Below are 728 nucleotides of genomic sequence, written 5' to 3' on the forward strand. Positions count from 1 at the left end.
TTTTTTTTCTTTTTTCTTTGGTTTTGGGTTTTCAAGACAGGGTTTCTCTGTGTAAAAATCCTAGCTATCTTAGAACTCACTCTGTAGATCAGCCTGGTGGATTTCTCTTGAGTTCAAGGCCAGCCTGGTCCACAGAGCAAGTTTCAGGACAGCTAAGGCTATTACAGGTACACCCCGCCCCCGAAAAACAAACAAACAAACAAAACCAAAACAAAAAACAAAACCAAAAACACCCAAAAACCAAACCAACCAATCAACCAAAAACAACAACAAAAAACAAAGTTAGAAAACTAAAGGAGAAGAGACACCTTTAAAGGGCTCGAGGCCGCAACTGCCTGGCTCTTTCAAATGAAAACCATAAGCAATCAGGGCAGAGAGGACTGTAGAGATATCTTCAGTGTTTCTAAAGGAAGGCTGGCCCGGTGGCTGTACCAGCCATTATTACACCAGCTAAGACCCACATTACCCTCTATGGTAACCAGAACTCTCTGGTCTGCAAATGAAAGCCACACCACCAGAGCTGTGTCACTGTTTCCTTCTGTGTAGTGGTTGAGTCCACTTGGGATTCTCAGACTGGCTTGAACTCCTGGCCTTCCTGTATGGAGGGCTTGGCCACAGCTGTGCCACACCTGGTTTTACGTGGTGCTAGAGACACAACCTCAGGCCCTCACAAGACCTTGGCAACTAAACTACATAAACCTAACTTTCTTTCTTCTTATTCTTCTTTT

General features: G+C 44.2%; 1 protein-coding gene across 1 annotated transcript in view; it reads right to left on the reverse strand.

Moving 5' to 3' along the window:
• Grb2 (growth factor receptor bound protein 2) overlaps nt 1-728 on the reverse strand; it is a 62740-nt gene that overhangs the window by 8086 nt on the left and 53926 nt on the right. The gene's annotated exons all lie outside the window — the stretch shown is intronic.

The sequence above is a fragment of the Microtus ochrogaster genome, chromosome 7, assembly GCF_000317375.1.
Source record: "Microtus ochrogaster isolate Prairie Vole_2 chromosome 7, MicOch1.0, whole genome shotgun sequence".
Lineage (NCBI taxonomy): Eukaryota > Metazoa > Chordata > Mammalia > Rodentia > Cricetidae > Microtus > Microtus ochrogaster.